At 43.5% G+C, this 12,991-nt stretch overlaps 1 protein-coding gene and 1 long non-coding RNA gene across 2 annotated transcripts in view; both read right to left on the bottom strand.

Annotated features, from left to right (window-relative positions):
• PHF12 (PHD finger protein 12) overlaps positions 1–12,991 on the bottom strand; it is a gene marked incomplete at its 3' end in the record, with an annotated part of 38,606 nt that overhangs the window by 24,303 nt on the left and 1,312 nt on the right. The gene's annotated exons all lie outside the window — the stretch shown is intronic.
• On the bottom strand, positions 9,265–12,876 carry LOC307068046. Its single transcript, XR_013811430.1, has 3 exons — positions 12,832–12,876; positions 11,381–11,433; positions 9,265–9,348 (listed from the first exon to the last, which is right to left on the bottom strand). It is a non-coding gene; the product is annotated as an uncharacterized lncRNA (long non-coding RNA).

Genomic DNA, 12,991 nt, shown 5'->3' with positions numbered 1-12,991 from the left:
CACACAAACCAATTAAAAAGCTGGACAAAGACATGAATTTTTTCCAACTAAAACTACTAAAGCCAACCTCTGCAGCGGGACTCTAGCATCTGAACTTCCATAAACAAATCCAAATGATGCATTTCTGTTGCTGAAGAGGGTGTCTAGATTGGTCTATTTCTGGAGTCATCGAAGAGAAAACCACAAACATACACCCCTCAGCTAACTGTAATGCCTGCACTGACAGACCTCTCCGTGTCAAAGATTCAAAGCCCAGAGCCAGATGATCCCAACTCACAGCCCAAGGACAGAGCCTAGTCTTAATTTAGAATGCCTCTTTCATTCACTAATGAGGCTGCAGCTCACCACTGCAGGTGGAAGATATTGGTAGTTGTCATGGTTCTTGGCTCTCTAATTAAGAGGATCTATTTCAAGTCATATACCAGTGTGGTTGATCGGAGTCTAACCTCACTCATCTCCCTCGCCTATTAATATATGTGAACCTGCACGACATTAACATTCACTTCAGATTTAGTCGCCACCAGTGGGACCTGTTGCTCCATAGCTCTGTGTTAATTATCCACCCAGCACAAGCAGTTTTTCAATATGGAACTGGAAGAGAGAGGGGGAGGGGAACAAAAGAACAAAGGGAGGAGGGGAGAGGTGAAGGGAGACAGAAGCAGAAAAGACCGCCTTTTATTTCAGAGACCTATTTTTTACATTACAACATGCAGATAAAAATGGTGTTGGGCTCTGGACTTTTTTTTTTTAATATGTTGTTACTGATGTATGGCTTGCAACTGTTCATCCAGCCAAGCAACATTGACATTTTAAAACTTGAGCCAAAGGCAGCCGGAGAGACATGAAAATATCACTTAACCAAATCATAAGCTTTGGTGTACGTCTTAGGACAAGAGGAAGCAAGTGGATGAAAAATACTTAAGAAAGAACACACTCCATTTTCTCTTCCTGGACTGACAAAAATATTCTATTTAACACAAACACTTAACAGGAACACTGTGCAAACAGCATGTCTGCACACAGTATACCAACAACAGCCTTCCACTCAGGTTCTCTTCTAAAAGAGGTCAGTCAAATGACCCTGGTTAGGGTCCCTCCTGTCAGAACCCGTCATTCTCCAAGAATCAGAAGCTCTCTAGCTACATAAACAGTCATTTCAGTTGAAATAAAATATCAGACTAAGAAAGATCCTGCTGCCCGCCACCCCGCATCATCTGTATGTCCCTCCCCGCCCCCTCTTTTTGGTGGTGGTGGGGTATTCAGCAAGCAAACAACGGCACTGAGCAGTTTTGATTTTTAATTTCACAGTTCATGGGTCTCATCCATCCATGTGAGGTCCACTACCACATAAAAATCCTGCATCTATATTTCACGGCATCGTGTAAGATCAACTGCAGAAGACAATACATGCTCAGAACAAGCCTCCTCTCTCTCAGACTGGCCATGCTGCTCTCGGCCCGCTCAGGAAATGTGTTGGTACCAGTCAAAAGGGGAGCGAGGGTGATCGCTGACAGGACCACAACCATGTCCCAGCCTCCTAGCAGCCATCTTGATCTATAAAGGCATCTATCAGCACAGAAAACAAGCCTTTTATAAATTGAAATCAGCGTCTGTCCTGGAAAAGCTAAGAGGTGATGGGTAAAGTTTAATTTAACAATATCTTTTAAAACTTAAATTAAAAGCTATATTAATAATTCCCAAATTTAATGGTCTGTGTTTTGAGGGAACAAAATTTAATGAAATTTAAATGTCAGCAGAAATAGTAAGCTTTCTCTGGACACTTGTGTGGGCATCAGCTTTTCCCTTCACGGATGGCCTACCTTTCAAAGGAAGAGAAGAGGGTCATATTGAAGGATACTGGAGAGATGAAAGCAGAGAGAAAGTTCATGGGGGTCCCTGAACCTTAATTTCTTACTCTCCTTTATCCCAGCTACTGACTCAAATACAGCTAATGCTAATGTACATAAAAAGTACAAGGGCTGCTGGTTCTTTCATGCAGAGCCTTAGTAGCTGTGTTAACAAGGAGGCCAATGAAGTGCCAGGCCATTACAAATGCCCTATTGAGAAACTTAGCTAGTTGCGTCACTTCCACAGGCATATAATCCTTTCAAACTAGCTGACTGGGCCCCCAAATTTTATTGCCTCCTATGTAGAGCTGGCTTGGGGCATCCTCCCAGTGAAGGACACCTGGAGAAGAGGGTTATAAGAAGTGCAGGGAAAGAAGGAGGGAGGGGAGAACACCAACAGTTATAACAGGTGTTTGCCTCTGCTAACTTCTCTACAAGCCAAGCCCGGTGCCACAGGACCTGATCTACCACTGGTTTGCCTATTCTTGCAATCCTGGCTTCTCTACAATGGAAAATGAGCTGGCTGCAAACATTTAAAAAATGGGCTTCATTCATTCACCTTATGATGGATGCTGGAGACCACCTATTTTAGAAAAGAGTCAATATTCTGGCCTCAACAGTCACTTTCTTTTTTTTTTTTTTTGGCAACAAAGGATTTTATTTATTTATTTATTTAAAAAAAAATTTTTTTTAACATCTTTATTGGAGTATAATTGCTCTACAACGTTGTGTTAGTTTCTGCTGTATAACAAAGTGAATCAGCTATACGTATACATACGTCCCCAACAGTCACTTTCTAATACTCCACTTTCTAATAATATTCCATTGGAAAGAACAAACAATTTTAATTGTGTATTCCATAAGAGTCTCAAAGGTATGGAAAACTGGGTACTGTTCCGTGGTCAAATTTTAGTGGGACTATCAAGAATAAGGAAATAGGCTACACTCTTCTTGTAGGCACAGCTCAGGGAATCTGGACCAGTTCACATCTTACAGATATTGGACCTAAAATTCTATAAAGGCTGGGAAAACTAAAAACAATAACATCTTAGGGAGAATATCTATTTGAAATCCAACTAAATGCAGAGAGCAGGTTTCTACCCAAGGCTCAGCGGCTTTTCCCTAAGGAGGATTTCTGCTTCATTTACTCTCCTCTGACAGGGTCTTCTAAAATAAAATGAAGGAGGAAGAATAATGTTACTGGGACTTCCCTGGTGGCGCAGTGGTTAAGAATCCTCCTGCCACACAGTGGTTGAGAATCTGCCTGCCAATGCATGGGACACGGGTTCAAGCCCTGGTCCGGGAGGATCCTACATGTCGCAGAGCAACTAAGCCCGTGCGCCACAGCTACTGAGCCCGCGTGCCACAACTACTGAAGCCTGAGCGCCTGGAGCCCATGCTCTGCAACAAGAGAAGCCACCGCAATGAGAAGCCTGTGCACTGCAACCAAGAGTAGCCCCCCTTGCTGAAACTAGAGAAAGCCTGTGTACAGCAACGAAGACCCAACGCAGCCAAAAATAAATAAATTAAATTTAAAAAAAAGAAAAAAGAAAAAAAGAATCCGCCTGCCAGTGCAGGGGGCACGGGTTCCTGGCCCAGGAAGATCCCACATGCCGCGGAGCAACTAAGCCCGTGTGCCACAACTACTGAAGCCCGCGCGCCTAGAGCCCGTGCTCCGCAACAAGAGAAGCCACCGCAATGAGAAGCCCGCACACCGCAAGGAAGAGCAGCCCCCGCTCGCTGCAACTAGAGAAAGCCCATGTGCAGCAATGAAGACCCAACGCAAACAAAAATTTAAAAAAAATAAAGAATAATGTTACTATTTGGGCCAAAACAGCACAGGACTTATTCCCCTCTTCTTTTACCCTTACCCTTGCCCCTCCCCCAATTTTACTCAGAAACCTCAAAGCTCCCCACCCTGCATGACTGAAGTAATCTCCTGGGCACACTGTCAAACTGTGCTGTCGTGGTTTGATGCCACAGCTAAGTGCAGACTTGGGCTTCTGAAGCCTTCCAGTTATACCCCTGGTGACCTATTTAGGAGTTGAACATACTTGTCAGAGACAGAGTGCCATGATTTTTCCCTTCGGCCCACTTTTCTCTCAGATGGTCCCTAACCAAAGAACAATCACCCTAAGGGCCTGAATGGGTGCACACAAATGGTAAGATTTGTGGAAAGCTTGTATACAGCAAGCATACAAGCCTTGCACATGAGCTCTTTCCTGTAACTTAAATAACCTGCAGACACTTTTCTTACTATACAGCTTCCTACAACACCACAAACTGCAGCCTGAAGTCAAAGATGTCTGATATCGTGGAATCAGGCGTCGGAATTGCTTTGAGTTAGAATGGCTAAGTGTCATCTACACCAGGCAAAACCAAGAGGACTACCAAGGAGGGATAAAGCAAAACCATGTTTCTCAATAAAGGTCAAAATTAGTGACATAGTTCTCCCTACATTTAAGATGCTCTTTCAAAAAAATGGCAAGCAAGATCAAGGAAAGTTAAATATAGCCAACCCGTGTATAGAACTATGAAAAGTTACAGGTTTAGACACATTTAATGAGATTTATGTAGTATAATTTTCAATGTATTTTGACCAATAATTGATGATTGTTAATGGAAAAAGTTCACCACAGAGTTTCCCTCTAATGTTTCCAGAGCTTTGTTAAAACCAAGAAGCAGTAGAGGGGCTTCCCTGGTGGCGCAGCGGTTAAGAATCCGCCTGCCAATGCAGGGGACACGGGTTCGAGCCCTGATCCGGGAAGATCCCACATGCCGCAGAGCAACTAAGCCCGTGTGCCCATGAGCCACAACTACTGAGCCCACGTGTTGCAACTACTGAAGCCCGTGCACCTAGATCCCGTGGTCTGCAGCAAGAGAAGCCACTGCAATGAGAAGCCTGCGCACCACAACGAAGAGTAGCCCCTGCTCGTCGCAACTAGAGAAAGCCCGTGCACAGCAAGGAAGACCCAAAGCAGCCAAAAAAAAAAAAAAAGAATCAGTAGAACTCTACCTGAGGGTTCAGTGAACATGGGAATTAAAAAGCTCACAGCTCATCACAGGAGCCCATGGCTGGTGGAAAGAACAGGAGTAGCTCCACATTGCCCAGTTTTGTAATGCAGAGACTTTTCTAAACTCACTCGAAGTTTCGTGCACTTCATTAGCTTCTCTGCTCTGTTCTTTGTACAAATGCAGACAGGAAGAAACAATATCCAACAACCCTCTGAGGATCACAGCTGGATAAAAGACTATAAATGTGCTTGTGCTGCCACAAACAGGTTTCCACCCTAGAATTCAACCTTGCTAGTAATTCTGAGAGGTACCCCCACCCCTGCCTGGCCTGGAGGTAAAGTGATGTCTTTGGGCTACAGTTAAACTCAAACCCCACAGAGAGTCCTCTCCTGCTCACTTGAGCTTATTTCAAAAAGAGCCTCATGCAGAGCCCAAATCAGTGGGAAAGACTAACGCTAGGTTCAGGCACTGAGTCCCCGCCACCTGCCTCCCCCGCCCTGCTATTACTAAGTCTTTTGTCCTTTCAAGACCGGGAAACATTTCCTGGGAGATACCCTGTACAATTTGTCAGAAAACAGGAGAAGGGCAAAGATTAAACACCAAAGCTACTAACATACAGAAAAGCAAATGTAATTAGGGAGAAAGGAATAGTCACCGTGTGTTTGTGTTAACAAAGGTACCATCCACTTCGAAGAACCCAGACATCATTTCTGTTCCCCAACCGGTGTTTATCTTTGCACGTCTCTCATTTGTAATACCACTAAAAATTATGCAACAATGAGCAGAGGAAATGGGTCAATCTCTGGCTTTCAAGTAGTTTAATGAGCATTTAGTACAGGATTGCAAAAGAGAAAGGAGTAGTTCTTTGAATGAGCGAGTCAAGTTTTTCTTTACTTAGAAAATTTCATCAATCTGCAAGGTGTACTTGGAATTTGCTTATTGTGAATTCAGCAACAGCTGTATGTAACAGCCAAGTTCCTTTTTACTGATGGGTCCAATCAATGGTTTCTTCTTTTGTCAGTGCCCATTATACCCCTCAGTGTCTTTTGCCTCCCACACAAAACTTCTTCTTTATTCTTATTTGCTGAGACTAGATTTAGAAATAATTAAAGGCTTAAAGGATGAGGATTTTGATATCTGTAAGTGGCAGGCAGAAAAAAGAGTCACCTTCTTATTCTTCTCAACTGTTGTTGAGTCATGGGAAAAGCAGTCAGCTAGCGACCTGTGCATGCGTCCTGGGCATGGTGACAAATCTGCAACACCAAAGTGCCTTTCTGAAATTTGGTCTAGGACTTGCACTGAATACAATGTCCTCCTCTTTCAGGAAACTGGCAGGGGGACAGCTGTACTCCTGTCCTGTCTCTTGGGAGGCTAGCATTATGCAGAGGTGCTCTTATAAGTGTCACTCATTGAATGGCAATGCAGCTGGCCATGTTGTACTCCCTGGGGACTTTAAGTCAAAGGAAGAGCACAGTGGAGGTGGGAAAACAAACTTTTTTTTCCTGCTCTGGTGACTTAAGACTCTGGCACCTTAAAACAAAAATCCAGGGACTTCCTTGGTGGTTCAGTGGTTAAGAATCCGTCTTCCAGTGCAGGGGACATGGGTTCAATCCCTGGTCAGGGAACTGGGATCCCACATGCCACGTGCAACTAAGCCCTCAGGCTGCAACTACTGAGCCCACAACGAAGAGCCTGCGCGCCGCAACGAACACCCAGCGCAGCCAAAGATAAAAAACAAAAACAAACAAACAAAAAAACCCCAGAAAACAAGAATGCATTTCCAGGAGCCTGTGCTGCATTATCATAGTAAATGCCATCATAACCTCAACCAGAATTTTCCACCAGATTGGTCTGCTTAACTACACACCCAAGGAACTGTTGTGTATGCGCTGGGGGTGGGACAAGAAAGTTCAGAGATGGATTTCAGTACTCTACTCATAACTCAAAGCAAACAACATTCAGCTTCATCTATTTTCTATCGTCATATCACTTGTAGAAGAAAAAATATACCCATTTCTGTTAAGAAGCAGGACACCTGCATTTCTAGGGAGCACCAAAGCACACGGTTTCTTATTATAAGCTATATAAAACCTTCAAGCAAATATTCTCTGCATGCCACCTCCCTATTTACTGCTATCTGGGCTTACATAAAGACACGTATAAATAGGTGAGTTCACTGCACTGTTCGAACAACTTTTTGTTCTTGTTCACCAGGATCAAAAGCTCATTAACTGATCCGTAGTTATTTCCACCCCAAGCAGTTACCAATCAAACTGAGGTGATTAAAATCTTCCTCCTTAAACCAGGAACCAGGGGCCTCTAAGTATGAGAAGTGCATATACACAGAAATTTTCTGTTGTGGCTGGTGGGAGCCAGGTGGGCATCCTGCCTTAGGGCAGGTGGTGGATTTTTTTATACTTCCTCTAGGGTAACTTCTTTGCTAAGAGGGGTCACCCAGAAAAGCTGAAATAGCAACATACCAAATCATCAACACACCAAATTCGGTTCCCTCCACTGAGACACATCATCTTGACTGAGTTCACAGAAGAAATCCTTTACTTACTGTCATTACATAGACAATATAGGCATAGACATTCGAGTGTGCTTAAATCAACCATCTTTTTCTAGGTAAGACTAAAAATTAAAAAATAAAAAGATAGGGGAAGTGAAAAGACAACCCACAGAATGGGAGAAAAGACTTGCAAATCATCTATCTGACAAGGGACTTGCATCTAGAATATATAAAGAACTTTTACAACTCAATAATAAAAAACCAGGGCTTCCCTGGTGGCGCAGTGGTTGAGAGTCCGCCTGCCGATGCAGGGGACACGGGTTCGTGCCCTGGTCCGGGGGGATCCCACGTGCCGCGGAGTGGCTGGGTCCGTGAGCCATGGCCGCTGAGCCTGCGCGTCCGGAGCCTGTGCTCCACAACGGGAGAGGCCACAACAGTGAGAGGCCCGCGTACCGAAAAATAAAAAATAAAAAACCAAATAAGCTGATAAAAATTGGACAAAGGATCTGAATAGACATTTCTCCAAGAAAATACACAAATGGCCAAGAAGCACATGAAAAGATGTTCAGTATCGTTAGCCACCAGGCAAGTGCAAATCAAAACTACAATGAGATAGCACTTCATAGCCATAGGATGGCTTTAACCAAGAGGACAGGTAATAGCAAGTATTGGAAAGGATGTGGGGAAACTGGAATGCTCATACACTGCTGGTGGGAATGTAAAATGATGCAGCCACTTTGGAAAATAGTCTGGCAGTTCTTCATAGGTTAAATGTAAGAGTTACCATATGACCCAGTGATTTCACTCCTGGGTATATACCTAAGAGAAATGAAAGCAGATATCCACACAAAAACTTGCACACAAGTATTCACAGCATGATTATTCACAACAGCAGAAAGAAGAAACAACCCAAATACCCATCAACTGATGAATGGACTACAAAAATATGGTATAGCCATACACAGAATAGTATTCAGCCATAAAAAGGAATGAAGCACCAACAAATCCTAGAAGGATGCACCTGGAAAACTCACTGAGCCCTTTTGAGTAACACTTGTACTTTCACTCAGAGCTTAATAAAAAACAGTGTTTCATTCAACACACAGTAGAGACAATTTGAATTCCTTTTCAGTTCAAATCAGGTAATTTATTTGTCTTTATGATTTGGCTTTAAAAAAATTCTCTTGGAAACACACTTGATTAAGAATTTTAAAAAGACCAACATGAATCTCATCTCCAGATTAAAATGAAGGCTGTACCTAAATATGGCTTTTGCACATTTAAACATGTAAAAAAACACACAACTCATTTACCAAGGCCCCAAACAGCCCTAATGTACTAGTGGAGCCCATCTGTAAAGTACTTTGAGAGCCTTAAGGAACAGCAGGAGATTGATGAGACTATAACTGCATCCTACCTTTCACTGAGTATGGTAATTAATTTTGGGACAAGCCCAAAATGAAAAATTTCCTACAACAGTACCACTAAGTACTTGCCTTAAATTACACAAAAACTGTTACCTCTGCGAAGTATTACCTCTCTTTCTGGTTTTAATATTTCTGACGCTTCCTTTCTCAACCAAAGCCATCTGGGTCACAAACATTTTGTGAGTAAACAACTCATACCAAGTATTAGTCTTATATTTTTAAACAGCGATTATCCCTTATCTTTGAACTAAAGCACTCATTTCATAAAAACTGGCCCCGGAACCCCACATTAATTTGATGAAGCATGCATGTGAAATTGAGTTAAAGTTAAATGTTACTAGACCCTTCCTGTTTGAGTGGACCATTTAAAAACAATACTACACACCCAGATTCCAACACAACACAGCAAATGCAAAAATAAATAAAATACACACAAAACCAAATTCGGTTTGTTTATTGTTGAGTTATTTTACTATTGAGGGGCAGAGAGAAGGGAGGGAGTCCAGATGCTGTCACCTCCAGTTCTTCAGTGCCAGGCTTCCAAGCACTTGGAATGTCAGAAACAAAAGATGTATGAGATAATGTTAAAACAAATATATTTTAATTCACCACTTGCCTGATACTATTCTAATGACGAGCTAATAAACAGAGCAAAATCAGAAAAATCACCTCCTTAAAAGTTCAAACAGTATAGATTTTCTGCAAGGCAGTTTTCTACTGTGTGTGTGAAACCTTTCTTGTTATGACTCACTGAAAATTAAATATGCAAAACTCCAAGCTGAGCTTAGTTTTGCCTGTGCACAGAGACCTTTTTACTCTCATTCTTCGAAAACCTCATTTTGGATCATGCTGCCAACACCAGAGAGAGGAAAGCCGGCCAACAATTCCAAATATAACATGCGGAGGCAAATGCTACAGAGATCTGTCTGACGGGAAGCGACCATGCTGAGGTCTGCTGAGGTAGATGCACTTCTCAACCAGACCGTTCTGGTCCCTCAGACTGTTTGGAGCAAAATGCAATCAGAGGAAACCATCCAGGTTCCAGTCAGCCTCATTACCGATGCCTGTGGTATTCACTTTATCAGTGAGAACAATCCTATCCATCTCAAACGGAAAGATGGGTCGCTGGCAACCAGAGCTCCACCAGTTAGTCTAATTTTTTTTTTTTTTAAGGCCAATTTTTAGAGACCAGTCCATGGAGATCAGTTATTTTCGGAAAGCTCAACTTATGGCACGACAATTATGATAAAGGTCAGGTTCCCCAGGGAACACTTAAAAACATCTCTTCCTAATTCTCTAGGAGCAGGTTTAGTAACCCCTAACTCCACTCTGAATAATTGATAAACCAGTTAAACTTGGATAAAATGATTATACTATCACTTAAACAAATATGAAGACATCAGCTCCTCAAGTTTAGTTCTTCAGTGAGTTCATGGTACTGAGCACAGGACAATTCATTCCCTCATCCAGAGGATCATCAGAGAAAAACCAGAAATAGGGCTCCCAGTCTAACTGGGAAGAAAGGACTGTTCCTCATACAGAGCCCTGGTCCCTGAGATAAGACAAGACAATTAATACAGCTTATGTGACCAGTCATTTCCTCCAGTAGATTATCTTAGGAAAAATCCCCTGTGGTTCTGGCCATGTCACTAAGCCCGGGAGGTAAAGCTTGCCTAGAATCACTTCGGGAGCATTTTATTTTACTAGATGCTCTTCACTGGGAGGCAAGCTGGCAAGGTCACCAGAGGCTGAAAGAGGACTTGTCTCACAGAATTTTGAATGGAGACCCACAGCAGCACTGCAATTATGACCTACAGGTTTGCAAAACGCCATCTTCACTTTTGAACATTCTGTACATAAGGAAAATTATCATCACTATGCTTACCTAAATAATCCAGTCTTAGTCAGTTAAAAAGGGAAGCAAGAGAAAATATAGTCACACCTCCTAACCTCACTCCCACATGACACAAATAAACAATAACGGGACAAATTACCATGAGTACACCCAGGAATCAAAATTTTCTGACACCATTAAGTGCTTGACCTAACTACTCGGGTTGAGATGGTTAATGAAATACTTCACTTGGGGTAGAAAGAGTGTGGGGTAGGAGGCAGGAAAGTGGGGTGAGCCTCACTTGAAAGAAGGGTTCCTGCCTTTGTACCAATATCTGCAACGTTTTGTGATTTATATAACTACTCAGATAAGTCAATGGTACATTCAGTACTGGCATCTTCAAAGGGGGAACTGGAGATGTGAAACAAGCTCTGCCTCATTTACTAGGATTCGCAAAGCTCTGATTACCAGTTCCCATTCACGGTCTTAAAAAAAAAAGTAGTCAATGAAATGCGGTCTGAATCTCACTAACAGCTAGAAACCCCTCCCTCTCTCCTACCAGCTAAAGTAGAACTGTTAATTGTTACAATTTGACAAGACTTGAACTCATCAAATTCAAAGATTCAGGGGTTAGGTTTTATAGTTTGAAAGCCCAATCTCAGGCAAAACAGCACACTTTTTCTATGCCTGAAGTTTCTAATAAACAATTTCAGCTTTATTAAACAAACAATAATAAAGAGCTTACAAAATTCTCACTCAGTATGGGAATCACCATTCTTGGTTAACGGTAACTTCATTCTACAGGTAAAACATTAACCCACATTTTAAATCAAGAAGTCTACAATTCAGTCAGTATGTATCAAACAAGCACAATAAAAAAAGCATAAGCAAGACGGAATAACTGGTAAGCAACACAACACATCCAGGTACAAATCTCTTCTGTGCTCAAGAACAGCACAGGAAACTTGACAGGAGATTTTTTTTTCCAGGTGGATTACACCTTATACCAACAGGAAGCAAAGGTTAAAAACCACAGAACCTTACTGCTGGTATTAGTCACTTCACAATAAAAATTTTAAAGCCATTGGTAAAGCTTCCTCCAGGATAATCATTTTTGTCCCTGCAACATTACAAACCAAGATGGGGTGCTCTCCTGGGCAAAGGAATCTTGGGAATGATAATGGGAGCTTCCTACAAAACTTCTGACCACAGACTTAATTTGCCCAGTATCAGTCATCTGTCTAATAAGTGTTCTAAAACCTGCAATTAGTACAAATATACAGTGGGCACTATTCCACCAACCGAGAAACGGAATGTGAATGGAACTGTGTAGAGAGCTTAAGGAAAACCTCACTTTTTTTTTTTTTTTTTTTTTTTTTTAAAACAGAGGGCTAAAAAAGGCAACATCAAAAACGGGTGGGAACAAACAGAACAGCCCCTCTCCTTCCCGCTCTCTCCAGCCATCTCCTCTCATAAACGTCTGCCTCAGTCAACTGTTGCTGAACAGAACAAGACCCATCAGAACAAGATGCAATCGGGGTCCCGGCGCAGATGTGGTATTTTTGTGGAGGGCAGAGGTGATTTCTCCAGGCAGAACCTGGAGTTTAAACTCTTCTTGGCCGGATTGTTCTGGGCTGAGCTGCAGAGGAGGATCAAGCAGCGGGCGACCAACCCTGCTCCCTCCCTCCCTCTTCGGTCTCTCCCCTCCCCTCGCGTTCAGTAAGCGTCGCGGGGTTGGGGCGGGGTGGGGGGAAGCGCACAGCTTTTTTGCTCAGGTCCTTAAAAATGCCCTCGCGGAGCCACCACACACAATCCTAACCCCGGCAGCAAAGAATTCTGCAGCGAAGGGTTCGCCGATCCCGAGCGGAGAAGTGAAATCGGCGCCCAATGGCAATTTTAATTGTCTAACCCGGCCCGATTTCCCAAGAGGCGGCAGCGCGGGGAGGGGAGGGAAGAGGGAGGCAGCTCCGACAGGCAACAGGGGGCAAGCGGCGGCAGAGAAAGGGGACTAAAGCGGCAAGATCCCAGCCCCGGCCCCCGAGGAGCTTCCGCAGAAGGGACCCCGAGGCAACCCCCACCGTTCCCCGGGAGACGTTTGCAAATCATATATGCAGCCAAAATGGCGCTGAGAATAAAAATATAATTTAAAGGCAGGTCGCCATATTGTAAACAGAGAGGCAGAGAGAAGAGGCGGACTCGAGAGACACCCTCCATGATTTCTTCCACAGCCGGGAGCGCCCGGGCGCCGGGTCCCGCGGGTCTGGACCAGGGCAGCTCCGGCCGCCGAGGGCTCCGCGCACCCACTGCGAGGACAGCCCAGCCAGGCAGCAGCCCGAGGGCGGCAGACGCGCGGGGA

This window comes from Hyperoodon ampullatus, assembly GCF_949752795.1.
Source record: "Hyperoodon ampullatus genome assembly, chromosome: 19".
Classification (NCBI taxonomy): domain Eukaryota; kingdom Metazoa; phylum Chordata; class Mammalia; order Artiodactyla; family Ziphiidae; genus Hyperoodon; species Hyperoodon ampullatus.
This window is presented reverse-complemented; position numbering and strand designations above follow the sequence as displayed.